Below are 26,518 nucleotides of genomic sequence, written 5' to 3'. Positions count from 1 at the left end.
ACCAGCATTACGTTGTCTGGCTTGATGCCTGTATGTGCCAAACCTATGCTACTGAGGGCATTTAAAGCCACCAGCATCTGTTGTGTGATTATTCTAAGCCCTGAAAAACACAGTGGCTCTTTGAATCTGTTTGCCATGAATGTCTTTAGGGTCATGTCCAGCACTTCAAATGCCAGACAAATGTGTGTCTTGTACTCAAAATGCTCGATTAACTTGACCAAGTTATTCTTGTCTTCGTCAAGCTTTCTAAGTTTATTAAGCATCAACACTTCATAGTTGGCATCCATTAACAGGTCCTTCTGCACAAACTTCACTGCCAGCTTCTGCTTGGTTTCTAAGTTCAGGCACGTGGCCACTTCCCCAAAAGCACCCTCCCCCAGAAACTCTTCTATCTGATACTGACCGAATGTACCAGACAGAACTTGACCATTATCCATTTCAAAACGGTCATCATCAGTGGCTTGTTGGTCGTCTTTGGTGCCATCAGCATTACTATCAGCTGTGGCTTGTTGGTCGTCTTTGGCGCCATCAGCATTACTATCAGCTGTGGCTTGTTGGTCGTCTTTGGCGCCATCAGCATTACTATCAGCTGTGGCTTCTTGGTCGTCTTTGGCGCCATCAGCATTTCTATCAGCTGTGGCTTCTTGGTCATCATTAGTGTCCCTAGATTGTTTCATTGTGATGAAAGGGTGCTTTAAAGCTTCGCTAGGGCTGATTCTTTTTTCAGGATCCACATGAAGCATCTGTTTGAGGAGACTTAAAAAGGCTGATGAGTTAATGACATCATTCCTTTCTGGGTGTTTCTTTATCACATCATCGAGACTGGTGAATTTTTTGGCACGTATTTTGGTGTGTCGGGACTTGGCGCCTGTTTGTTCCTGGTATTCATCTCGTGTGTACGGCCTCCACATTTCTTTCTTCTGCCACCAGTTTTTTTTCTTCTTGGTATAAAAATTCTTGGTTTTAATCCCAGAATCCAGCATGTGATCAGCGGGCTGACCTTGCAGCTTCCTGATGAGTTTCATGTGCTCATATGGACAGTCTGTTCGATACAGGTCATAGCCCAGGCACATGTAGGCCAAAATGCAGCCGAGGGACCACATATCTACAGCCTCATTTAGTTGGGTGCCCAAGGCGACCTCAGGGGCCCTGTAAGGAAGGGGCTGAATACGTTTGCCAGGCTGTAGCATTGAAATCTCTAAGGCATTACCAAAGTCAATCAGTTTTGTCTTGAAGGGATGTAAGTCATGATTTACCAGCATTATGTTGTCTGGCTTGATGTCTGTATGTGCCAAACCTATGCTACTGAGGGCATTTAAAGCCACCAGCATCTGTTGTGTGATTATTCTAATCTCTGAAAAACACAGTGGCCTCCAGTATCTGCTTTTCATTAATGAATCCAGGGTCATGTCCAGCACTTCAAATGCCAGACAAATGTGTCCCTTGTACTCAAAATGTTCGATTAACTTGACCAAGTTATTCTTGTCTTCGTCAAGTTTACTAAGTTTATTAAGCATTGACACTTCATATTTGCCATTCAAGTACAGGTCCTTCTGCACAAACTTCACTACCAGCTTCTGCTTGTTTTCTAAGTTTAGGCACATGGCCACTCTCCCATAAACACCCTCTCCCAGAAACTCTTCGATCCGATACTGACCGAATTTACCAGACAGAACTAGACCGTTTTCTATTTGAAAACTGTCATCATTAGTATCTTTTGATTGTGAGGCCATTTCTTGTCTTTTAGTTGTTGTATTCATAATGTAAAAATATCTCTGGATAATGGATTCTGTTCACCCTATAGGCTTAGACTTTTCAAATGCCTTTGATCTTTGATGGCTTTGATCTAGGAAGCTGCTGAAGTGACGTCACAAAGGCACTGTTTGGCGAGACATACGTCATGACGTCACACATTTTCCCTTGTTGAGGTGACTCGGATAGAAGGTAAGTTTAGTGCTAAATTGTATTTTGTCTGTACAAATAATGTAGTATGTTAGATGTAAAATGATTCACCTGAATCGGTTACATTTTGTTAAGTATTAAGTTACTAGTTAAGTATTTAGTAAAGTGACTGAACTAAACCAGCTATTGTCGTGCTAATGTTAGCGCGTTTTAAATTAACAGTTAAGATTCATTTCGCTCGTTTTGTGAAAAATGCGTTATAGCTTTATTTTCAATCCACCGATGTGTTCGACTTCTAGTTACAGTAATAGACTAGAGATACTTTCGCCGGCAAGTAGCTATTAAAATGTCTATAACGTTAGTGCTCTGCTGCTATGCTAGTTAGCATATCGCTAGCGGGCCTGCAGCCTGACTTACGGTTAAACATCAGACCAGCTGGTAGCTCGCTAGCAGACCGTAGATGTTTGCGGGCGGGACTGTCGTGCTTCAATGCTCTAACTGAAAGTTGTGTATGCATGTTGTGTACCGGTGTAGCTGCTTATTAGCACATTAGCGCAGAGATATTGAGCTGGTAAGGCTTACATTAGCTTGTTACCAAGAAGCTAATTACAGGGTCCGCGCGGTCACACTTTCTTGGACGACACCAGAACCTCAAGGTGATGTGGTAACGTTAGGTGAAATTGTGTCTTCGCTGCTTCAGAAAGCCTGACTTTACTGCCGCCACCTGCGTGGTTTCCAATGTAAACACAATGCCTCTCTCGTGCATGCGCGGAGGTATGTTGTGTCGCTTATTAGCACATTAGCGCAGAGATATTGAGCTGGGTGAGGCGTACATTAGCTCGTTACCAAGAAGCTAATTACAGGGTCCGCGCGGTCACACTTGTTGGACTACCCCGGAACCTCACGGAGATGTGAAGGCTCAGTGACGGGGCTGCCTTCGTGTTTATGTTGGAGAAAGCGCCGCATGTATAAGTCACGGTGGCTAACGTTAAGGTAAGCGTGTTTGTGTCAACTGCTGCTAAGTCTTCTCACTCGGTCCTTACACAAACCGTTACCGGGTGAGGTAGTGATGCAGTTAAACCGTACACAACTCAAGGCACGTTTATTTGTATATTACATGTCAACAACAAAGCAATTCAAAGTGCTTCACATAAAACCATTAAAGGCATCAAAACATAATGCAAAAGAAAAGGAGATTTAACAACAATTAAGAACATTCATTGAAACACTAAAAAGCTAAAAACAGAATAATAGTTGCAGTTCAGTTTAAGAAATAAAATACAGTAGCAGTAAAATGCAGAAATTGATTAATGTCCTTGAATCTGGTTCAATCAAAGGCAGCAGCAAACACAACTCAAGATTAACACTGAAAAGACAAAGTCCTCTCCTCCTTAATATTAATGTGTTTTTTTTAAATTTTCTTTGATTTCCCCCCCCCTGACAGGTGGTGGTGACCTGTCAGGCCTGGACATCATTCATTGGACTACCAAAGGTAAGTTATACTCCTGGGGAGGGGGGACGACAGTAACACCTGAAGTGAAATGATGTAACTATGTTTCCTCTAATATCAAATCGGAAATTAGACAAATTTGTCTCATGAATGAGATTTTGAAGGGCTTTTATTTTGAAATGCTACATCAGAATATCCTGGTTCTCTCTGAGTGACACCTTGAGGTGGTCTGCTATCAACCTGAAGTGAAATGAACACTTGAAGGAATCATGGTGTTGACTGGCAGGGAGACTATAAATGGCCTGTTATCCTGTCTATAGAAGCTAATCAGTCATCCGTGCCAAAGGAGCAGCGACTCGCCAGAAGACCGCTAGCATCATGGACGCTGTGGACCAGGCAGATCTGATTCATCAAAGGAGTCCTTGAGTTTCTAGCAGGGCTGGTTTGAAGCTACTCCATTGAGCTCACATCCTTTTTTTATATGAAACTCTGACGTAACGCATTTCTGTCTTTTGTCAAATATAGCGTAAGTTCAAAGGAGTTCAGCGGTGAGAGTAAGGACGTCTGTTTTCAGAGATTAGTGAAAATAACATGAATCAAGATGATGTTTTCCTAGACTGGGGGCGTTCATCTTTGGCGGGAGTGTGTCCTGAAAGCGCTCCTCATCTTCCTGACCGGAGGCAACCGGCAGGTCTGCAGGCAGGATGGTGACCCGAGGCTCCGGGAGAAAACACAGACGGGAACGTCGAGAGCTGTGGTGCAGGGCTGAGGAGAGGGGACCCGGTTCAACGCCTCTGGAGTCTCGGCAGCTTTAGGACGACGGGCCCCGGAGCTCCGCCTCCTCTTCTGGGGACGGTCTCCGGTAGCGGGGCCAAAGTCTGCACCTGGTGAGCAGCACATGAGAGGATGTCAAACTAAAACCTGTCTAATACTCTCTGGAGGGTTTACACTGTGAACTATTTGAATATGAGGATCCAAATGATCAAATCATTACATTACATTACATTACAGTCATTTAGCAGACGCTTTTATCCAAAGCGACTTACAATAAGTGCATCAACATTGGTAATCAAAAGAACTACTAGTCACCAGAAATCATAAGTACATTTCCTTTTCCAAACAAGCATCTAAGAGCATGAAGCAGAGCATAACGCAGAGCCAAAGTACAGTGCAGGAACAAGAAAAACAGTTAGTGCTATAAGTAATTCGAATACAATAAGTGCAACAAGCTAGTATGACTACAATAAGTGCTGAGTGGAAGGCTCAGGGTAGCACTTCCTGAAGAGGTGGGTCTTCAGCCTGATGAAAGATGGGCAGCGACTCCGCTGTCCTGACGTCAGTGGGAAGTTCATTCCACCGTTCTGGGGCCAGGACAGAAAACAGCCGTGACCGGGTCGAGCGGCTGCCGGGACCTCTGAGCGACGTGGCGACCGATCGCCCCGAGGCAGCAGAGAGAAGTGGTCGGGCGGGGTGTAAGGCTTGACCATGGCCTGGAGATGGGAAGGAGCTGTTCCTTTCACTGCCCTGTAGGCCAACATCAGAGTCTTAAACTGGATGAGCTCTTACAGGGAGCCAGTTTAGAGAACGGAGAAAGGAAGTAGTTGTTGGAGATCTACAAAATGTCTTTTTCACAAAGTGAGAGAGGCTCAGGACCAACCTTCGCCTTCTAGTTGTGTGTGGACTACCAGTTGTTTTTTTTTAAAGAGAAGTTCACCTTCAGTTATTGTGGGAGAAACCAGAGAAACCCTGATCCTGCCACCAGAGTAGTACACACACAAAGTGAGAGAGGCTCAGGACCAACCTTCGCCTTCTGGCTGTGTGTGGACCACAAGTTTTTTTTTAAGGAGAAGTTCACCTTCAATTATTGTGGGAGAAACCAGAGAAACCCTGATCCTGCCACCAGAGTAGTGGACACACAAAGTGAGAGAGGCTCGGGACCAACCTTCGCCTTCTAGCTGTGTGTGGACCATTGAGGTGGCTCTGAGAGCTCGAGTCCTGCTCCACATCTGTAACCTCCTGCTCCACTGGCCTCGACCCCTCTATGATGAAGGGCGGAGGAGCAGACCCGGATGTGATGCAGGACTGGAGCTCCTTGTTGGATTCAAGATGAAACCCATATTACAGGTTGTTTTTTTTGAAAGAGAAGTTCACCTTCAATTATTGTGGGAGAAACCAGAGAAACCCTGATCCTGCCACCAGAGTAGTACACACACAAAATGAGAGAGGCTCAGGACTGACCTTCGCCTTCTGGCTGTGTGTGGACCACGAGTTTTTTTTTAAAGAGAAGTTCACCTTCAATTATTGTGGGAGAAACCGGAGCACACCGGAGAAACCCTTATCCTGTCACCAGAGTAGTGGACACACAAAGTGACAGAGGCTCAGGACCAACCTTCGCCTTCTAGCCGTGTGTGGTCACTCAAAGTGCTTTCACACTACTTGTCATCACTCACCACACTGATTGCAGACACCTGCCAATCAGATTCTATCACAGTCATACACACACGTAGCACAGCTACAGGAGCAAAACCTGCTGTCCACTTAGCCACAGTGAGTCACCCCGGTAACAGTGCTGCATGATGAATGATGACATGTGTCATCACTCAATAACATCAACTCTGCAGCAACATAGAAACCTAAACATCCTGGAGAAGACCCTCTTGATGGACTTAAACCGACTTTTGGTTTTAACGGACTGTTTGGTTGCTCCATCACTGCTGGTGTTGTCACCATCTGAATTATGAGTAACAGAGTCAGCTGCATCATTTGCACCTGGTGGGTTCTCATAAGTCCCAGCTGCAGTGGCTGGTGGTTCGTCTTTGGCGCCATCAGCATTACTATCAGCTGTGGCTTGTTGCTCGTCTTTGGCGCCATCAGCATTACTATCAGCTGTGGCTTTTTGCTCGTCTTTGGCGCCATCAGCATTACTATCAGCTGTGGCTTGTTGGTTGTCTTTGGCGCCATCAGAATTACTATCAGCTGTGGCTTGTTGGTTGTCTTTGGCGCCATCAGCATTTCTATCAGCTGTGGCTTGTTGGTTGTTTTTGGCGCCATCAGCATTTCTATCAGCTGTGGCTTGTTGGTTGTCTTTGGCGCCATCAGCATTACTATCAGCTGTGGCTTGTTGCTCGTCTTTGGTGCCATCAGCATTACTATCAGCTGTGGCTTGTTGGTCGTCTTTGGCGCTATCAGCATTTCTATCAGCTGTGGCTTGTTGGTTGTCTTTGGCGCCATCAGCATTACTATCAGCTGTGGCTTGTTGGTCGTCTTTGGCGCCATCAGCATTTCTATCAGCTGTGGCTTGTTGGTCGTCTTTGGCGCCATCAGCATTACTATCAGCTGTGGCTTGTTGGTTGTCTTTGGCGCCATCAGCATTACTATCAGCTGTGGCTTGTTAGTCGTCTTTGGCGCCATCAACATTTCTATCAGCTGTGGCTTCTTGGTCATCATTAGTGTCCCTAGATTGTTTCATTGTGATGAAAGGATGCTTTAAAGCTTTGCTGGGGCTGATTCTTTTTTCAGGATCCACATGAAGCATCTGTTTGAGGAGACTTAAAAAGGCTGATGAGTTAATGACATCATTCCTTTCTGGGTGTTTCTTTATCACATCATCGAGACTTGTGAATTTTTTGGCACGTATTTTGCGTCGGAACATGGCGCCTGTTTGTTCCTGGTATTCATCTCGTGTGTACGGCCTCCACATTTCTTTCTTCTGCCACCAGTTTTTTTTCTTCTTGGTATAAAAATTCTTGGTATTAATCCCAGAATCCAGCATGTGATCAGCGGGCTGACCTTGCAGCTTCCTGATGAGTTTCATGTGCTCATATGGACAGCTTGGTTGATACAGGTGATAGCCCAGGCACATGTAGGCCAAAATGCAGCCGAGGGACCACATATCTACAGCCTCATTTAGTTGGGTGCCCAAGGCGACCTCAGGGGCCCTGTAAGGAAGGGGCTGAATACGGATGCCAGGCTGTAGCTTTGAAATCTCAAAGGCATTACCAAAGTCAATCAGTTTTATCTTGAAGGGATGTAAGTCATGATTTACCAGCATTATGTTGTCTGGCTTGATGTCTGTATGTGCCAAACCTATGCTACTGAGGGCATTTAAAGCCACCAGCATCTGTTGTGTGATTATTCTAATCTCTGAAAAACACAGTGGCTTTTTTAATCTGTTTGCCATGAATGTCTTTAGGGTCATGTCCAGCACTTCAAATGCCAGACAAATGTGTGTCTTGTACTCAAAATGCTGGATTAACTTAACCAAGTTATTCTTGTCTTCGTCAAGCTTACTAAGTTTATTAAGCATTGACACTTCATAGTTGGCATCCAATAACAGGTCCTTCGGCACAAACTTCACTGCCAGCTTCTGCTTGGTTTCTAAGTTTAGGCACGTGGCCACTTCCCCAAAAACACCCTCCCCCAGAAACTCTTCTATCCGATACTGACCGAATGTACCACACAGAACTTGACCGTTATCCATTTCAAAACGGTCATCATCAGTGGCTTGTTGGTCGTCTTTGGTGCCATCAGCATTACTATCAGCTGTGGCTTGTTGGTCGTCTTTGGCGCCATCAGCATTACTATCAGCTGTGGCTTGTTTCTCGTCTTTGGTGCCATCAGCATTACTATCAGCTGTGGCTTGTTGGTTGTCTTTGGCGCCATCAGCATTACTATCAGCTGTGGCTTGTTGGTCGTCTTTGGCGCCATCAGCATTTCTATCAGCTGTGGCTTCTTGGTCATCATTAGTGTCCCTAGATTGTTTCATTGTGATGAAAGGGTGCTTTAAAGCTTCGCTGGGGCTGATTCTTTTTTCAGGATCCACATGAAGCATCTGTTTGAGGAGACTTAAAAAGGCTGATGAGTTAATGACATCATTCCTTTCTGGGTGTTTCTTTATCACATCATCGAGACTGGTGAATTTTTTGGCACGTATTTTGGTGTGTCGGGACTTGGCGCCTGTTTTTTTCTGGTATTCATCTCGTGTGTACGGCCTCCACATTTCTTTCTTCTGCCACCAGTTTTTTTTCTTCTTGGTATAAAAATTCTTGGTTTTAATTCCAGAATCCAGCAGGTGATCAGCGGGCTGACCTTGCAGCTTCCTGATGAGTCTCATGTGCTCATATGGACAGCCTGTTAGATACAGGTGCCAGCCCAGGCACATGTAGGCCAAAATGCAGCCGAGGGACCACATATCTACAGCCTCATTTAGTTGGGTGCCCAAGGCGACCTCAGGGGCCCTGTAAGGAAGGGGCTGAATACGTTTGCCAGGCTGTAGCTTTGAAATCTCAAAGGCATTACCAAAGTCAATCAGTTTTGTCTTGAAGGGATGTAAGTCATGATTTACCAGCATTATGTTGTCTGGCTTGATGTCTGTATGTGCCAAACCTATGCTACTGAGGGCATTTAAAGCCACCAGCATCTGTTGTGTGATTATTCTAATCTCTGAAAAACACAGTGGCCTCCAGTATCTGCTTTTCATTAATGAATCCAGGGTCATGTCCAGCACTTCAAATGCCAGACAAATGTGTCCCTTGTACTCAAAATGTTCGATTAACTTGACCAAGTTATTCTTGTCTTCGTCAAGCTTACTAAGTTTATTAAGCATTGACACTTCATATTTGCCATTCAAGTACAGGTCCTTCTGCACAAACTTCACTGCCAGCTTCTGCTTGTTTTCTAAGTTTAGGCACATGGCCACTCTCCCAAAAACACCCTCTCCCAGAAACTCTTCGATCCGATACTGACCGAATTTACCAGACAGAACTAGACCGTTTTCTATTTGAAAACTGTCATCATTAGTATCTTTTGATTGTGAGGCCATTTCTTGTCTTTTAGTTGTTGTATTCATAATGTAAAAATATCTCTGGATAATGGATTCTGTTCACCCTATAGGCTTAGACTTTTCAAATGCCTTTGATCTTTGATGGCTTTGATCTAGGAAGCTGCTGAAGTGACGTCACAAAGGCACTGTTTGGCGAGACATACGTCATGACGTCACACATTTTCCCTTGTTGAGGTGACTCGGATAGAAGGTAAGTTTAGTGCTAAATTGTATTTTGTCTGTACAAATAATATAGTATGTTAGATGTAAAATGATTCACCTGAATCGGTTACATTTTGTTAAGTATTAAGTTACTAGTTAAGTATTTAGTAAAGTGACTGAACTAAACCAGCTATTGTCGTGCTAATGTTAGCGCGTTTTATATTAACAGTTAAGATTCATTTCGCTCGTTTTGTGAAAAATGCGTTATAGCTTTATTTTTAATCCACCGATGTGTTCGACTTCTAGTTACAGTAATAGACTAGAGATACTTTCGCCGGCAAGTAGCTATTAAAATGTCTATAACGTTAGTGCTCTGCTGCTATGCTAGTTAGCATATCGCTAGCGGGCCTGCAGCCTGACCTACGGTTAAACATCAGACCAGCTGGTAGCTCGCTAGCAGACCGTAGATGTTTGCGGGCGGGACTGTCGTGCTTCAATGCTCTAACTGAAAGTTGTGTATGCATGTTGTGTACCGGTGTAGCTGCTTATTAGCACATTAGCGCAGAGATATTGAGCTGGTAAGGCTTACATTAGCTCGTTACCAAGAAGCTAATTACAGGGTCCGCGCGGTCACACTTTCTTGGACGACACCAGAACCTCAAGGTGATGTGGTAACGTTAGGTGAAATTGTGTCTTCGCTGCTTCAGAAAGCCTGACTTTACTGCCGCCACCTGCGTGGTTTCCAATGTAAACACAATGCCTCTCTCGTGCATGCGCGGAGGTATGTTGTGTCGCTTATTAGCACATTAGCGCAGAGATATTGAGCTGGTGAGGCGTACATTAGCTCGTTACCAAGAAGCTAATTACAGGGTCCGCGCGGTCACACTTGTTGGACTACCCCGGAACCTCACGGCGACGTGAAGGCTCAGTGACGGGGCTGCCTTCGTGTTTATGTTGGAGAAAGCGCCGCATGTATAAGTCACGGTGGCTAACGTTAAGGTAAGCGTGTTTGTGTCAACTGCTGCTAAGTCTTCTCACTCGGTCCTTACACAAACCGTTACCGGGTGAGATAGTGATGCAGTTAAACCGTACACAACTCAAGGCACGTTTATTTGTATATTACATGTCAACAACAAAGCAATTCAAAGTGCTTCACATAAAACCATTAAAGGCATCAAAACATAATGCAAAAGAAAAGGAGATTTAACAACAATTAAGAACATTCATTGAAACACTAAAAAGCTAAAAACAGAATAATAGTTGCAGTTCAGTTTAAGAAATAAAATACAGTAGCAGTAAAATGCAGAAATTGATTAATGTCCTTGAATCTGTTTCAATCAAAGGCAGCAGCAAACACAACTCAAGATTAACACTGAAAAGACAAAGTCCTCTCCTCCTTAATATTAATGTGTTTTTTTTAAATTTTCTTTGATTTCCCCCCCCCTGACAGGTGGTGGTGACCTGTCAGGCCTGGACATCATTCATTGGACTACCAAAGGTAAGTTATACTCCTGGGGAGGGGGGACGACAGTAACACCTGAAGTGAAATGATGTAACTATGTTTCCTCTAATATCAAATCGGAAATTAGACAAATTTGTCTCATGAATGAGATTTTGAAGGGCTTTTATTTTGAAATGCTACATCAGAATATCCTGGTTCTCTCTGAGTGACACCTTGAGGTGGTCTGCTATCAACCTGAAGTGAAATGAACACTTGAAGGAATCATGGTGTTGACTGGCAGGGAGACTATAAATGGCCTGTTATCCTGTCTATAGAAGCTAATCAGTCATCCGTGCCAAAGGAGCAGCGACTCGCCAGAAGACCGCTAGCATCATGGACGCTGTGGACCAGGCAGATCTGATTCATCAAAGGAGTCCTTGAGTTTCTAGCAGGGCTGGTTTGAAGCTACTCCATTGAGCTCACATCCTTTTTTTATATGAAACTCTGACGTAACGCATTTCTGTCTTTTGTCAAATATAGCGTAAGTTCAAAGGAGTTCAGCGGTGAGAGTAAGGACGTCTGTTTTCAGAGATTAGTGAAAATAACATGAATCAAGATGATGTTTTCCTAGACTGGGGGCGTTCATCTTTGGCGGGAGTGTGTCCTGAAAGCGCTCCTCATCTTCCTGACCGGAGGCAACCGGCAGGTCTGCAGGCAGGATGGTGACCCGAGGCTCCGGGAGAAAACACACACGGGAACGTCGAGAGCTGTGGTGCAGGGCTGAGGAGAGGGGACCCGGTTCAACGCCTCTGGAGTCTCGGCAGCTTTAGGACGACGGGCCCCGGAGCTCCGCCTCCTCTTCTGGGGACGGTCTCCGGTAGCGGGGCCAAAGTCTGCACCTGGTGAGCAGCACATGAGAGGATGTCAAACTAAAACCTGTCTAATACTCTCTGGAGGGTTTACACTGTGAACTATTTGAATATGAGGATCCAAATGATCAAATCATTACATTACATTACATTACAGTCATTTAGCAGACGCTTTTATCCAAAGCGACTTACAATAAGTGCATCAACATTGGTAATCAAAAGAACTACTAGTCACCAGAAATCATAAGTACATTTCCTTTTCCAAACAAGCATCTAAGAGCATGAAGCAGAGCATAACGCAGAGCCAAAGTACAGTGCAGGAACAAGAAAAACAGTTAGTGCTATAAGTAATTCGAATACAATAAGTGCAACAAGCTAGTATGACTACAATAAGTGCTGAGTGGAAGGCTCAGGGTAGCACTTCCTGAAGAGGTGGGTCTTCAGCCTGATGAAAGATGGGCAGCGACTCCGCTGTCCTGACGTCAGTGGGAAGTTCATTCCACCGTTCTGGGGCCAGGACAGAAAACAGCCGTGACCGGGTCGAGCGGCTGCCGGGACCTCTGAGCGACGTGGCGACCGATCGCCCCGAGGCAGCAGAGAGAAGTGGTCGGGCGGGGTGTAAGGCTTGACCATGGCCTGGAGATGGGAAGGAGCTGTTCCTTTCACTGCCCTGTAGGCCAACATCAGAGTCTTAAACTGGATGAGCTCTTACAGGGAGCCAGTTTAGAGAACGGAGAAAGGAAGTAGTTGTTGGAGATCTACAAAATGTCTTTTTCACAAAGTGAGAGAGGCTCAGGACCAACCTTCGCCTTCTAGTTGTGTGTGGACCACCAGTTGTTTTTTTTTAAAGAGAAGTTCACCTTCAGTTATTGTGGGAGAAACCAGAGAAACCCTGATCCTGCCACCAGAGTAGTACACACACAAAGTGAGAGAGGCTCAGGACCAACCTTCGCCTTCTGGCTGTGTGTGGACCACAAGTTTTTTTTTAAGGAGAAGTTCACCTTCAATTATTGTGGGAGAAACCAGAGAAACCCTGATCCTGCCACCAGAGTAGTGGACACACAAAGTGAGAGAGGCTCGGGACCAACCTTCGCCTTCTAGCTGTGTGTGGACCATTGAGGTGGCTCTGAGAGCTCGAGTCCTGCTCCACATCTGTAACCTCCTGCTCCACTGGCCTCGACCCCTCTATGATGAAGGGCGGAGGAGCAGACCCGGATGTGATGCAGGACTGGAGCTCCTTGTTGGATTCAAGATGAAACCCATATTACAGGTTGTTTTTTTTGAAAGAGAAGTTCACCTTCAATTATTGTGGGAGAAACCAGAGAAACCCTGATCCTGCCACCAGAGTAGTACACACACAAAATGAGAGAGGCTCAGGACTGACCTTCGCCTTCTGGCTGTGTGTGGACCACGAGTTTTTTTTTAAAGAGAAGTTCACCTTCAATTATTGTGGGAGAAACCGGAGCACACCGGAGAAACCCTTATCCTGTCACCAGAGTAGTGGACACACAAAGTGACAGAGGCTCGGGACCAACCTTCGCCTTCTAGCTGTGTGTGGACCATTGAGGTGGCTCTGAGAGCTCGAGTCCTGCTCCACATCTGTAACCTCCTGCTCCACTGGCCTCGACCCCTCTATGATGAAGGGCGGAGGAGCAGACCCGGATGTGATGCAGGACTGGAGCTCCTTGTTGGATTCAAGATGAAACCCATATTACAGGTTGTTTTTTTTGAAAGAGAAGTTCACCTTCAATTATTGTGGGAGAAACCAGAGAAACCCTGATCCTGCCACCAGAGTAGTACACACACAAAATGAGAGAGGCTCAGGACTGACCTTCGCCTTCTGGCTGTGTGTGGACCACGAGTTTTTTTTTAAAGAGAAGTTCACCTTCAATTATTGTGGGAGAAACCGGAGCACACCGGAGAAACCCTTATCCTGTCACCAGAGTAGTGGACACACAAAGTGACAGAGGCTCAGGACCAACCTTCGCCTTCTAGCCGTGTGTGGTCACTCAAAGTGCTTTCACACTACTTGTCATCACTCACCACACTGATTGCAGACACCTGCCAATCAGATTCTATCACAGTCATACACACACGTAGCACAGCTACAGGAGCAAAACCTGCTGTCCACTTAGCCACAGTGAGTCACCCCGGTAACAGTGCTGCATGATGAATGATGACATGTGTCATCACTCAATAACATCAACTCTGCAGCAACATAGAAACCTAAACATCCTGGAGAAGACCCTCTTGATGGACTTAAACCGACTTTTGGTTTTAACGGACTGTTTGGTTGCTCCATCACTGCTGGTGTTGTCACCATCTGAATTATGAGTAACAGAGTCAGCTGCATCATTTGCACCTGGTGGGTTCTCATAAGTCCCAGCTGCAGTGGCTGGTGGTTCGTCTTTGGCGCCATCAGCATTACTATCAGCTGTGGCTTGTTGCTCGTCTTTGGCGCCATCAGCATTACTATCAGCTGTGGCTTTTTGCTCGTCTTTGGCGCCATCAGCATTACTATCAGCTGTGGCTTGTTGGTTGTCTTTGGCGCCATCAGAATTACTATCAGCTGTGGCTTGTTGGTTGTCTTTGGCGCCATCAGCATTTCTATCAGCTGTGGCTTGTTGGTTGTCTTTGGCGCCATCAGCATTTCTATCAGCTGTGGCTTGTTGGTTGTCTTTGGCGCCATCAGCATTACTATCAGCTGTGGCTTGTTGCTCGTCTTTGGTGCCATCAGCATTACTATCAGCTGTGGCTTGTTGGTCGTCTTTGGCGCTATCAGCATTTCTATCAGCTGTGGCTTGTTGGTTGTCTTTGGCGCCATCAGCATTACTATCAGCTGTGGCTTGTTGGTCGTCTTTGGCGCCATCAGCATTTCTATCAGCTGTGGCTTGTTGGTCGTCTTTGGCGCCATCAGCATTACTATCAGCTGTGGCTTGTTGGTTGTCTTTGGCGCCATCAGCATTACTATCAGCTGTGGCTTGTTAGTCGTCTTTGGCGCCATCAACATTTCTATCAGCTGTGGCTTCTTGGTCATCATTAGTGTCCCTAGATTGTTTCATTGTGATGAAAGGATGCTTTAAAGCTTTGCTGGGGCTGATTCTTTTTTCAGGATCCACATGAAGCATCTGTTTGAGGAGACTTAAAAAGGCTGATGAGTTAATGACATCATTCCTTTCTGGGTGTTTCTTTATCACATCATCGAGACTTGTGAATTTTTTGGCACGTATTTTGCGTCGGAACATGGCGCCTGTTTGTTCCTGGTATTCATCTCGTGTGTACGGCCTCCACATTTCTTTCTTCTGCCACCAGTTTTTTTTCTTCTTGGTATAAAAATTCTTGGTATTAATCCCAGAATCCAGCATGTGATCAGCGGGCTGACCTTGCAGCTTCCTGATGAGTTTCATGTGCTCATATGGACAGCTTGGTTGATACAGGTGATAGCCCAGGCACATGTAGGCCAAAATGCAGCCGAGGGACCACATATCTACAGCCTCATTTAGTTGGGTGCCCAAGGCGACCTCAGGGGCCCTGTAAGGAAGGGGCTGAATACGGATGCCAGGCTGTAGCTTTGAAATCTCAAAGGCATTACCAAAGTCAATCAGTTTTATCTTGAAGGGATGTAAGTCATGATTTACCAGCATTATGTTGTCTGGCTTGATGTCTGTATGTGCCAAACCTATGCTACTGAGGGCATTTAAAGCCACCAGCATCTGTTGTGTGATTATTCTAATCTCTGAAAAACACAGTGGCTTTTTTAATCTGTTTGCCATGAATGTCTTTAGGGTCATGTCCAGCACTTCAAATGCCAGACAAATGTGTGTCTTGTACTCAAAATGCTGGATTAACTTAACCAAGTTATTCTTGTCTTCGTCAAGCTTACTAAGTTTATTAAGCATTGACACTTCATAGTTGGCATCCAATAACAGGTCCTTCGGCACAAACTTCACTGCCAGCTTCTGCTTGGTTTCTAAGTTTAGGCACGTGGCCACTTCCCCAAAAACACCCTCCCCCAGAAACTCTTCTATCCGATACTGACCGAATGTACCACACAGAACTTGACCGTTATCCATTTCAAAACGGTCATCATCAGTGGCTTGTTGGTCGTCTTTGGTGCCATCAGCATTACTATCAGCTGTGGCTTGTTGGTCGTCTTTGGCGCCATCAGCATTACTATCAGCTGTGGCTTGTTTCTCGTCTTTGGTGCCATCAGCATTACTATCAGCTGTGGCTTGTTGGTTGTCTTTGGCGCCATCAGCATTACTATCAGCTGTGGCTTGTTGGTCGTCTTTGGCGCCATCAGCATTTCTATCAGCTGTGGCTTCTTGGTCATCATTAGTGTCCCTAGATTGTTTCATTGTGATGAAAGGGTGCTTTAAAGCTTCGCTGGGGCTGATTCTTTTTTCAGGATCCACATGAAGCATCTGTTTGAGGAGACTTAAAAAGGCTGATGAGTTAATGACATCATTCCTTTCTGGGTGTTTCTTTATCACATCATCGAGACTGGTGAATTTTTTGGCACGTATTTTGGTGTGTCGGGACTTGGCGCCTGTTTTTTTCTGGTATTCATCTCGTGTGTACGGCCTCCACATTTCTTTCTTCTGCCACCAGTTTTTTTTCTTCTTGGTATAAAAATTCTTGGTTTTAATTCCAGAATCCAGCAGGTGATCAGCGGGCTGACCTTGCAGCTTCCTGATGAGTCTCATGTGCTCATATGGACAGCCTGTTAGATACAGGTGCCAGCCCAGGCACATGTAGGCCAAAATGCAGCCGAGGGACCACATATCTACAGCCTCATTTAGTTGGGTGCCCAAGGCGACCTCAGGGGCCCTGTAAGGAAGGGGCTGAATACGTTTGCCAGGCTGTAGCTTTGAAATCTCAAAGGCATTACCAAAGTCAATCAGTTTTGTCTTGAAGGGATGTAAGTCATGATTTACCAGCATTATGTTGTCTGGCTTGATGTCTGTATGTGCCAAACCTATGCTACTGAGGGCATTTAAAGCCACCAGCATCTGTTGTGTGATTATTCTAATCTCTGAAAAACACAGTGGCCTCCAGTATCTGCTTTTCATTAATGAATCCAGGGTCATGTCCAGCACTTCAAATGCCAGACAAATGTGTCCCTTGTACTCAAAATGTTCGATTAACTTGACCAAGTTATTCTTGTCTTCGTCAAGCTTACTAAGTTTATTAAGCATTGACACTTCATATTTGCCATTCAAGTACAGGTCCTTCTGCACAAACTTCACTGCCAGCTTCTGCTTGTTTTCTAAGTTTAGGCACATGGCCACTCTCCCAAAAACACCCTCTCCCAGAAACTCTTCGATCCGATACTGACCGAATTTACCAGACAGAACTAGACCGTTTTCTATTTGAAAACTGTCATCATTAGTATCTTTTGATTGTGAGGCCATTTCTTGTCTTTTAGTTGTTGTATTCATAATGTAAAAATATCTCTGGATAATGGATTCTGTTCACCCTATAGGCTTAGACTTTTCAAATGCCTTTGATCTTTGATGGCTTTGATCTAGGAAGCTGCTGAAGTGACGTCACAAAGGCACTGTTTGGCGAGACATACGTCATGACGTCACACATTTTCCCTTGTTGAGGTGACTCGGATAGAAGGTAAGTTTAGTGCTAAATTGTATTTTGTCTGTACAAATAATATAGTATGTTAGATGTAAAATGATTCACCTGAATCGGTTACATTTTGTTGAGTATTAAGTTACTAGTTAAGTATTTAGTAAAGTGACTGAACTAAACCAGCTATTGTCGTGCTAATGTTAGCGCGTTTCATATTAACAGTTAAGATTCATTTCGCTCGTTTTGTGAAAAATGCGTTATAGCTTTATTTTTAATCCACCGATGTGTTCGACTTCTAGTTACAGTAATAGACTAGAGATACTTTCGCCGGCAAGTAGCTATTAAAATGTCTATAACGTTAGTGCTCTGCTGCTATGCTAGTTAGCATATCGCTAGCGGGCCTGCAGCCTGACCTACGGTTAAACATCAGACCAGCTGGTAGCTCGCTAGCAGACCGTAGATGTTTGCGGGCGGGACTGTCGTGCTTCAATGCTCTAACTGAAAGTTGTGTATGCATGTTGTGTACCGGTGTAGCTGCTTATTAGCACATTAGCACAGAGATATTGAGCTGGTAAGGCTTACATTAGCTCGTTACCAAGAAGCTAATTACAGGGTCCGCGCGGTCACACTTTCTTGGACGACACCAGAACCTCAAGGTGATGTGGTAACGTTAGGTGAAATTGTGTCTTCGCTGCTTCAGAAAGCCTGACTTTACTGCCGCCACCTGCGTGGTTTCCAATGTAAACACAATGCCTCTCTCGTGCATGCGCGGAGGTATGTTGTGTCGCTTATTAGCACATTAGCGCAGAGATATTGAGCTGGTGAGGCGTACATTAGCTCGTTACCAAGAAGCTAATTACAGGGTCCGCGCGGTCACACTTGTTGGACTACCCCGGAACCTCACGGAGACGTGAAGGCTCAGTGACGGGGCTGCCTTCGTGTTTATGTTGGAGAAAGCGCCGCATGTATAAGTCACGGTGGCTAACGTTAAGGTAAGCGTGTTTGTGTCAACTGCTGCTAAGTCTTCTCACTCGGTCCTTACACAAACCGTTACCGGGTGAGGTAGTGATGCAGTTAAACCGTACACAAGGCCAGCTTAACACTGAAAAGACAATGTTTAATATTAATGTGTTTTTAAATTTTCTTTGATTTTTCCCCCCTGACTGGTGGTGGTGACGTCAGGCCTGGACATAACTCATTGGACTACCAAAGGTAAGTTATACTCCTAGAATACAGTGCTATTGACAAGGCAGTAATGTGGCTGTATGTCATTGTAAGAACATTCCTAAATAATCCCCTATTCATTCTCTATGTACTGTATCTAATCTGTCTGTTTATTATTTATGTGTTTACTTACTTACTTACATACCAAGATCAGTCTTGTACAGCCAGGGGGAGTATTTCCCCTCTGACAGCCAAGCTGGGTCAGAACCTGTGATCCGGTGGTGACTGGACTTTTCACTGCTTGTGGGGCAGGGCGTGCAGCACTTGGGCTCGCAGGAGAGCGAGTGTTACCATCTTCACCACCTGGGAGCGTTTAAACAAAACAAAACAAAACTATTCTAATACAACAGCCCTACAGCTGATTCTCCCTCATATTCTCCTGCTTCAGGGAAGTAGACGGCCCAATCAGAAATTGGTCAACGGTACTCCTAGAGGGGATTTGCCTCGCATGTTGAACCGTACTAATTGCTGGCGATCTCTTCTCAGACCGGCTGCTTTGACGCCTGCGAGACTCAAGGTGATTTTGGGAGAAAGTGACATTAAAAAACTGACAACAATGCTCTCAGGGACAGACGGCCTGCACTGGTCCAGCCCAAAGAGGTAATCATGGTACTGAGGTGTCAAAGAACCATCTGGAGTGTAGTGAAGACAGAACCAAACAGAGACTCCTTATATATAACTATTGTTAAGAGATCGTGGAAAGATATGAAAGCATAAAAGTAAAATCATCAAAAGATATATTTTGTCCACTTTTTATAATCGTCACAATATATAAACTGTTTTATTTCATATTAGATGTGATTCAACATAAACTGTTTTATTTCATATTAGATGTGATTTAACATAAACTGTTTTATTTCATATTAGATGTGATTCAACATAAACTGTTTTATTTCATATTAGATGTGATTTAACATAAACTGTTTTTATTTCATGATAGAAGTAATAGAAACATTTAGCCTGCCTTGACACTTTAAAGTAACAAGGTCACTTGAGCCTCGTGCTTTGGTTCAATCTGGACCAAACTAGTTACAACCAGTTGTATTCTGTTGCTGACTCTGCTCCAAGATGTTTCCTGTATTGTGACGCATGTGATTAGAGGAGGTACTAACCTCAGAGGAGCATAAAAGAGGCAGGAAAACTTTGAGAAAATACGCTCTTTCTCCCCCATCGCTAGAGACGGGAAACTTTTCTTCACAAGAAGTTAGAGACCCCGGTTTAAAGGGTTACATTTCGCATTTATTTTTTAGGACCACAGTGACTGTTTCATTGCATTGAAATTGTTGTATGTGATTTTTGTGTGAATAGCTTTAATAAAACTACAGCCTTACCATTTGTAAGTAACTGGACCTAAACTAGAGACTGGTTTCTTAGAACAATTTGAGCCTCTTCCCTGTCCCTCATCCGTGTGATACAGAGGTGACGACAGACTCTACCAGAGGAGCTTAAGGTAAGTTCCCTGGGTGAAGACTTGGCAGAATTGGTCATAAATGGTGAGAATGTTCAAAATAGGCGATAGTAAAGTACAGACGTTCTACATAACTATCCATACTGGGTGCTAGGGTTGCATCCTAACGAGAACGCCGAGGGCGTAGCCGTACAAGATTCTCGTGAAGACAATTAATCCGAAATCCTAACAATTCAGCTACGGGGTGAGATAAAAGGCCGGAGGTATTGTCTTGACACCTCCAGGAGGAACGTATGTCCTCGCAGGTGGGACAGCCGATGGAGTTACCACCGTGTCAGGTGCGCACGCCTGTCCCGCTTTCCCCGGGGCGGGGTCCGTTCATGCTTCACTATATACACACATACTGTAGGAAGACATAATTATCAGATCATATTTACATCAAAAATATAAAAGTTCAAGTACTTTATAGTTGAGGGACTACTTTTAATATGGCGATATTTAAACATCCAACATCAACATCTTAGATAGATCATAGTTTTTACACTTTAATCATCATAGTGTGTAATAAAGTTTCACTGCTGCTCTTCCTTTTCAAGTAGCAAGTCCCCGAATATCAATGCAGAGCGTCGGTGAACAGTAAAGCAGCGCTGTGTTCACGCCAACGGAGCGTGAAGCGTTTAGCGGTTAAAGTCACGGCGAGCTGAATGACGTCACCTGACAGGAAGTAAACGTAGAGCCAAGTTGTTTCCTCACGGTTCACTTCAGTGTAAACAGTGTAAGCTGCTCACTGGCTGTTTCTTTACTTCAGTGTTGATCAAAGGACGAGGGTCTCAACATTCCTCATGTCGCACTTAAACGTAACACGATTGAGTATTCTTGAATGTTTTGTTTCTTTCGTTTTGTTTCATTTTGGACGTCTTCAATATGTTTGTCTGTATGTAAGACTAAAGCCCAAAGTTCTTTCTTGAAGTGTTCTTGAAGTTCTTTGATTAATAAATGGAAAGCAAAGTTATATTTGACTCCTCCCCTTTTCTTTGCTGATCCGAAAAATGATCCGAACCGTGAGGTTTGTGATCTGCTGCACCCCTAATATTTACATGTTATGTATGCATATTTGTGTTTTTATCACATATTTTATGCTTTTGTCTCAGTTATCATATCGAGAACCTCTTCATGCAAAGAGCCAAACTGATGACTTTTAATCTACATAAAATATGTAACTCTGAATCAGTTCATGAAGTTTTGATAATTATGAATAACTTCATCACCGCTGTCATACATTTGAAATGTGGGAACACGATACGGTTCAAAATAAAAGGTGTTTTTGTGTCGATGTCGACAGATTATTTTCATCAGAACAATAACTCATCACCAGCGTTTAATAAAAGCCTCAATATTTGTAAAGACAAGTGTAAACTATATTTGACCAAACCTCAATAAATAATATGTAGACGAGATGAATAAGAAACCATGTCGGCTTCAATTTCACTTCTACTACAGAATGAAGTCAGCAGGTCTCCGTCTATTAAACGGTCTCTCCAGATCAAACAGGACACAGAGCTGCTCCCATAAACTGAACACATCGCATGAAGACATGCAGGCTGTTCTCCTCAAACACTACAAATCACACTTCAATGACATTTGGTGGGAAGTTGGTCCATGAACAAGAGAACACATGTTTGTTGATGGGAGAGCTCCGCCATGAGGCCTTTTATAAAACACTTCCTGTTTGGTCTGAGGACTATTTAGATCAAGGCTCATCTATTTCCAGTCAGACGTTCTTGAATGCAGTCTGTTTGTGTGCACACTCATGCGCTCAGATGTTTGGCCACTTTGAAATATAATTTTAATTTGCAAATAAAAATAGTTGTCGACATCAAACGTAGCCCAGTTTGGGACTGTGTGTCTTTTAAGTCTTCTGTCGTGAAAAATACTGTTCACTTCAGATAAATCATAGATCTTTGCCTTGTGAGTTTGGAATGGGCTCGTTTTTGCCACTTGTTGTGGCTATTGGAAGTAAAATCGCCCACTACAGCTACAGCCTCCTTCAGACAGAATGTCTGCCTGGTTTCACTTAAACCACCGCCAGTTCTGTTTAGCTAGCGAGCTAACGTTACTGTTGTGTTGACAGAGTGAACAGCTACGCTAGCCGTTTAATGCTGCTTCCATGGCTGGAGATGAAATTGATACAGCTGTGCTGTGAGTCTCCCTGTTAAGAGCAAATGTGCATATTTTCCCCCAAACAATCCAAACAGCAGCTCAGCTACTGATGGAGAGGACTGTGGAGGATCAGGACCAGCCGGGAACCTAGATCCAGATCGTCATGCAGATCCGAATGCTAATGATGAAAAGGTTTCTGACTCCTCTGAGACGGATGTCTCAGAGGAGTCCATTGTCAGGATCCCTGTCTGACCCTTTGTGTGTCTCTCCTCATGTGTCTGTCATTCCCGTTTGTTATTGTGAGCCATGTGTGTTTGTTTACTCGGGCCTGCCTCCAGACACCTCCCACGGCCACACCCCCCCTGATCGGTGCACAGCTACAACAATCTGCAGTTGGACACACTGGATCATGATCCCACTAATCACCGCCTGGCAGTATATCAACCCTGGATACAACGGAAAAAAAAAAAATAAATCATTCAAAGTAACAGATTAAGATGGAGCTGTAAATTCTTCATTTTCTTCTTCCATTAATTAAAAGAAAACATATTTTGAACTCCAATGAATCGCCAACTGAACTTGGTGGAGTTGTGACACAGCTTGTGATTGTTTGGAACTAAACTGACGACATGTTTGTTGTGGCTAATAGAAATAATGTTGTAAACCAAGTTATGTGTGAATAACTCAACATACTACATAATATATGTAAAATACTGTGACCGTTAGCAAGTACAACATACATGGCAAGTACATGCAATGACCTAAACCGACCGCTGGGGGGAGCTGCAGTCAACTGAAGGATTGTTCAGAATATTAAGACGTTAAAATATAAACTCTAAAATGATCCAATAACATGTTTAAACTCAGCTCAATATTATTAAATGTGTGTTCATATATGATTTATTTTCGACCATGTTCTACTGTTTGAGATGAAGGAGAAAACTGATCAGCTTCAGCTCCAACTTCTCTCACAAGTTGAACAGCGAATAACAAATGTTTCAATAAAACCTACCACACTGGTCGGGAAAAAATGTTACAAATGTATTTGCAGAAAAAGAAGATGTTCCACATAGTTTCTTTACATACATATTTACAAGCTCCTGTAATACTTTACACCACTACAACCTTTCCTATACAAACAAAACATGTTTGTACAAAAGCTCTCAGAAACACCATGTTTTTACTTTTATATAGATTAAAGTTAAAGAAATAAAGAATCTAAATGAGATGCTTCAGGGAGCAGTGAGGCTCAGTGCGGATTTCAGAGCTGCAAATAACAATTTTCATTATCTAATCAGCTGTTAATTTTTTTTTGTTTACCGTTTTTCCTCAGCACACGGTGGCGTCTAAAGTTGCATGTTTTGTTTGACAATTCAAAACTTGAACATTGTCTATTCTATAAAAGCAGTAAATACTGTGAATGTTTTGGTGCTTTTGCTAATTTAATGACTTAAATGACTAATCATTAATTTATATAGTTGATTAATTGCTTCAACGCTAGCGGATTTACTCTGAATTCAGAACTATTTCACCGATTGGGGTGAATCCATTGATAAAAATTGATTTCAGTCCCAAAATTAGCCGTTGCAAACGTAGGTACGACTGGGCCCTTACGGGGGACAATGTTTCTGGAAAAAGATGTTTCTGTTGAATTTTTAAAATGTTATATTTTCATGCTGTGAGCACCACAGATTTAATTTTAACTTGACTGCACTGTATTTGTGTGGAGGGTTAGAACCAGATCTTAGAACCTGGCCAGGTGAAAACAAAACTGAGTGTATGGCTCGACACTACTATGACGTCATTTGATTTGTCCTTTTAAGTTCCAGTAAGTAGTACCAGTTGTATATTCAGAATCGAACTGTTGCACGTAAATGTAGAAACACAAAAAACATTTTGGGACTCATCCTCGCCCCCCCTGACTCTGTACTGTAGTCATTAACTGATATTTTGTGTTTTGCCTCTCGGCTTGAGCCAATTGAACTGATGGTGTTCTGCTTTCTATTTGTTCTTGTTTTGTTTGTAAAAAATGTCTTCATGAATGTATTTTATATCTGTACTTTTTAAGGTACTGTCCCAGCTCATGATGCTACTGTCACCACCTGTGAAGTTGATGCACACACTCTCTGGTTTCACCCGTGTTGCAGTGATCTCGTAACCAATTCCATTGTGGACAACAGACTTGTTGTTGTTGTTTTTCTGTAGACTGGCTTCTGCAGACAAATATTAGTTATTACAACCCAAACCCAGAGCAACAAACCTTTTTTTTTGTTTTTGTCAGGAAAAGACCAGATATTTCCTACGTCATATTTCTTTCATCGTTTCATTCTAACCCCGGATCATTAAACGCCGTCTGTACTGACATTCAAGGTTTCCTCGAGACTTCAGCTCGATTTATTTTAGCATTATTTGTTTTTTACTTTTCATGACGACAGGACCGTACATCCCTGCCGATAACACAGCTCCCAGGTTCACTGGGGCACACAAACCCCTCCACCAAGTTAAGTTGGTGATTCATTGGAGTTCAAAATATGTTTTCTTTTAATTAATGGAAGAAGAAAATGAAGAATGTACAGCTCCATCTTAATCTGTTACTTTTAATGATTTTTTGATGATGTTTTTCCGTTGTATCGTTTCAGTATCGGCATTGAGATATTTAGACAGGTATTGAATCCAAGTGATCATTTTGGATTAAACATTCAAATTCAAAGTAATCCCAAAAAGGACTCTGTCGCTTTCTCCCGACTTTCGCCGCCATGATACCAGGCGAGGGGCGAGTACTAAAAAAGGTGCAGCGGAATATAGACTTAGGCTATGTATGAAATACATTGACATCTATGAAATACATTGACAAAGACGAAAACTATAGTCTCTATTCTCTACAGTTCTATTTTATTTTAGTTAGTTTTGTAAAGACACAGTACAGTTTCAGTTAGTTATCGTTTTTTTATAAAGCCTCGTTTTTATTTTTATTTCAGTTCACGAAAAAAAAATTCACACCTAGTTTTTGTTTTTTCGTTAGTTTTCGTTAACGATAATAACCTTGTTTGGCACAGAGTTTGATCATGTTGGACTTGGCCATGTTTGAAGATATTACCGTCTTGCTTGCTTATCTCGGAGGTTGCAAGAACAATGAGATGTTTGGAGAAACAGTGTGAGGTGTTTTAAAAACCACTTATACTGAAATACACTTGCTGAAAATCTGATTGGCTACAGATAGGTCCATATTGAAAAAAATGCACAAACAAATGCATACAAATCCACAAACAAATACAAATATCCACCCACAAATGTGGAGCAATCCACAAACAAATACATACAAATGCAGAAATATATTTGTGATTTTTTTTTTTACATTTATATCAATCATAATTTATTTATGTGTGCATTGGAATGTATTTGTGAATCGTTCTGCATGCATTTGCAATTATTGAGACTGATCTGACCCCATAGAAGTATGAGTCGGAATAAAGATTTGAAGAACAATATTTGGAATGCTGAATCAGCATTCCAACAATAAAGATTTAGATAACAATATTTCAATAAGTATTCACAAAATAAAAATAAGTGAATGGGTTGAATGTAATTTTGGTTTATTTTTTTAATTTTAAATTTTCATATATATTTTGATATTTGAGGTCTTGTATTTTTCAGTTTCAGATTTTATATTTTCAGATTCAATTGTTTTTTTTGGTTTCAAATCTTTTTCACTTTCATGCTAAATCAGCATTCCAAATATTACAGAAAAATGAATAGTGAGATGAGCAAATTCATCTCGCTAAAATAATTTTTTTTTATTTATTCATGTAATTGAGATAATTGAGCACACCGGAGAAACCCTGATCCTGCCACCACAGTAGTGGACACACAAAGTGAGAGAGGCTCAGGACAGACCTTCGCCTTCTGGATGTGTGTGGACCACAAGTTGGTTTTTTTTAAAGAGAAGTTCACCTTCAATTATTGTGGGAGAAACCGGAGAAACCCTGATCCTGCCACCAGAGTAGTACACACATAAAGTGAGAGAGGCTCAGGACAGACCTTCGCCTTCTGGATGTGTGTGGACCACAAGTTGTTTTTTTATAAAGAGAAGTTCACCTTCAATTATTGTGGGAGAAACCGGAGAAACCCTGATCCCGCCACCAGAGTAGTACACACACAAGGTGAGAGAGGCTCAGGACAGACCTTCACCTTCTGGATGTGTGTGGACCACTGAGGTGGCTCTGAGAGCTCGAGTCCTGCTCCACATCTGTAACCTCCTGTTCCACTGGCCTCGACCCCTCTATGATGAAGGGCGGAGGAGCAGACCCGGATGTGATGCAGGACTGGAGCTCCTTGTTGGATTCAAGATGAAACCCATATTACAGGTTTTTGTTTGTTTTAAAGAGAAGTTCACCTTCAATTATTGTGTGAGAAACCGGAGAAACCCTGATCCTGCCACCAGAGTAGTACACACACAAAGTGAGAGAGGCTCAGGACAGACCTTCGCCTTCTGGATGTG

General features: G+C 43.2%; 1 long non-coding RNA gene across 6 annotated transcripts; it reads left to right on the top strand.

Moving 5' to 3' along the window:
* The first annotated feature begins 1,711 nt into the window (after positions 1–1,711).
* On the top strand, positions 1,712–19,827 carry LOC137888666 (uncharacterized). 6 transcript variants are annotated; one of them, XR_011105178.1, is made up of 10 exons: positions 1,712–1,944; positions 3,347–3,394; positions 3,673–3,794; positions 3,969–4,239; positions 9,291–9,384; positions 10,786–10,833; positions 11,112–11,678; positions 17,177–17,270; positions 18,411–18,440; positions 18,939–19,827. It is a non-coding gene; the product is annotated as an uncharacterized lncRNA (long non-coding RNA). The 6 variants fall into 6 exon arrangements; XR_011105176.1 differs by having other exon boundaries at positions 3,673–4,239; positions 11,112–11,233; positions 11,408–11,678; XR_011105177.1 differs by having other exon boundaries at positions 1,713–1,944; positions 3,673–4,239; positions 9,295–9,384; positions 18,939–19,826.
* Positions 19,828–26,518: the final 6,691 nt, after the last annotated feature.

This window comes from Cebidichthys violaceus, unplaced genomic scaffold (assembly GCF_023349555.1).
Source record: "Cebidichthys violaceus isolate CVI_PGR_0920_01 unplaced genomic scaffold, fCebVio1.0.p SCAF_106, whole genome shotgun sequence".
NCBI lineage: Eukaryota > Metazoa > Chordata > Actinopteri > Perciformes > Stichaeidae > Cebidichthys > Cebidichthys violaceus.
The sequence above is the reverse complement of the archived record's forward strand: the minus strand, read 5'-3'. Positions and strand labels throughout refer to the sequence as shown.